This window comes from Neophocaena asiaeorientalis, unplaced genomic scaffold (assembly GCF_003031525.2).
Source record: "Neophocaena asiaeorientalis asiaeorientalis breed wild unplaced genomic scaffold, Neophocaena_asiaeorientalis_V1.1 scaffold797, whole genome shotgun sequence".
In the NCBI taxonomy this organism is placed as follows: Eukaryota; Metazoa; Chordata; class Mammalia; order Artiodactyla; family Phocoenidae; genus Neophocaena; species Neophocaena asiaeorientalis.
Window position 1 is genome coordinate 74540 of NW_020172149.1, and position 2184 is coordinate 76723.

Here is a 2184-nt window from a genome sequence, read left to right on the forward strand (position 1 = left end):
AAAATAAATAAATTTATATTAAAAGAAAAGAGTAAGTGGGCAGTGACCATGTAAAGACAGAAGGATGGACAACTCCTTTGGGAATTTTGGCTCTGGAGGGCAGGAGAGAGACAGCAATGGGTAGAAGAAGGAGGACTGAAAAAAGTGATTTAGTTTTGCTGTTGTTTTAATGGGAGAGAGTTGAGCATGGTTCAGAGTCAATGGACAGCCTCCAGTCAGCACTGAATGCACAGAAGAGAGGGGAAAACTGTATTGTTTAGATCCTGGGAAGGGCCGAATGGAAGCGTTCCTAATAGAGGTGGACAGAACAGCCGTTGACAGGAGGAGAAGCACCACATCTGGCCCTTCGGGGGAGGATGTGGGTAAGACATGTGCCTATGGGGGAAGTTTTGTACTTGGTGTCAGGAGGGCGGGGGAGTGTAAGTGGATGACTCGAGATGTATCAGTAACTTATAAAACAAGAGCGCCTAGTGAGAGTGAGGTTTGAGGGAAGCACTGAGATTTGGGGAGGCCTGAAGGAGCTTTGAAATAGTCATTGTGAACCACGAGAGAGAGGAAACTGATGGAGAATTCTAAGGGGATCCCGGGCAATCTGAGAGTAGGTCATCGTGAGTTTAGAGTTAAGCCGCAGGACCTGTTTTGTGATTTTCTCCAGTTACACTTGATTACCACCTAAAATGTGGGGTCAGCCACTTCAGTTTGCTAGGGCTGCTGAAACACGGTACCACAGATTGAGTGGCTTAAACAACAGAAATTTGTTTTCTCTCGTTCTGGAGGCTGGAAGTCCAAGATCAAGGTGTCAGCGGGGTCGGTTCCTTCTGAGTTCTGTGAGGGAGGGATGTGTTCCAGGCCTCTCTCCTTGGCTTCTAGATGGCTGTCTTCTCCCTGTGTCTACACGTCTTCCCTCTGTATGTGTCTGTGACAAATTTCCTGTTCTTTCAAGGACACCCATCATATTGGATTAGGGTCCACCCTAGTGATCTGATTGTAACCTGATCACCTCTGTAAAGACACTATCTCCATATATGGTTCCATTCTGAGGTACTGCGGGGTTAGAATTTTAACATATGAATTTCTTTGCCCATACTACACACATACACTCAAGTTTTCAGCTAAGAATATAAAAAGTAAAATTGTACCGGAGTTAATAAAGGGAAGGAAGCTGAGAAGGGGAGTCAGTTAATGAGGGAAAGGTGAAAGGGAAGAAGGGAATGAACTGTTTATGTCCAGGATGAGATGTGCAAATGACCTATTTGTTGACTGGCTACTAATACTGCAGATTTGGAAGAAGATAATGCAATGGGAAACACACCACACTTACAGTGATAGAATAGCCGGGAAACTCTATCCTGAACATTATGGTGACATGATTTATCATGGTCTCCAGTCTATATTGTATGAGGAAGATGAGAGAGAGATGCAGACAGACACACACCAACACCAGTGTGGCCACAGTTAGAACCCAGTGGACCAATTTTTACCCCATACCTCTTCACTTTACCTTTGGTTTTACTTCTCTTTCAGTACGCCTGGGATACAAATGAAGAATATCTCTTCAAAGCATGGTGGCTTTCTCCATGCGAAGAGTTCCCAACAGAGAAGCAACTAAGTAAGCAATGAAAAGTCTAAACTGATTGTTTGCAAGTATTATTTGAGACAGGACATTGATTCAAAACTCAATCTTGAAAATAAGGTATACATCTAATTTTTAAAGGACCCACATTTTAATTCAACATTAAAAAGAACCTTTATAATCTAGCTCAGCTTATAGTTCATATCATGTTCTAACAATGTTCTTCATTCAATAGGCACTATGAAGATAAATATAAAAATTTGTAGTTACATGTCATAAGCTTTCTACATTTCTCTCTCTCTCTCTCTCTCTCCATATATATATATTATATAAGTTGAAGTTATATATTATAAGTTGAAGATTAAGTTGCTGACAAGGTAGGTATCATTCTGAGGCCTCTTCTTTCAGCTTGTAGGCAACAGCAAATCTTTGTATGCTCACATGACCTCTTTGTTGACGGGGAAGTGGCAGGGGAGAGAGTGAGCGTTCTGCTACCTTTTTGGATGAGGGCACTAATCCTCTCTATCAGGGCTCCACCGTATGACCTCATTTAACTGTAATTATCTCCTTATAGGCCCTATCTGCAAATATTAATACATTCACATTTGGGG

At 41.9% G+C, this 2184-nt stretch overlaps 1 long non-coding RNA gene across 1 annotated transcript in view; it reads left to right on the forward strand.

Moving 5' to 3' along the window:
• The window catches only part of LOC112406144 (uncharacterized), a 4593-nt gene extending 2990 nt beyond the window's left edge, over positions 1-1603 (forward strand). The window contains exon 3 of the long non-coding RNA XR_003004494.1: positions 1525-1603. This is a non-coding gene — a long non-coding RNA (uncharacterized LOC112406144). The remainder of the gene's footprint in view (positions 1-1524) is intronic.
• The last annotated feature ends 581 nt before the right edge of the window (positions 1604-2184 follow it).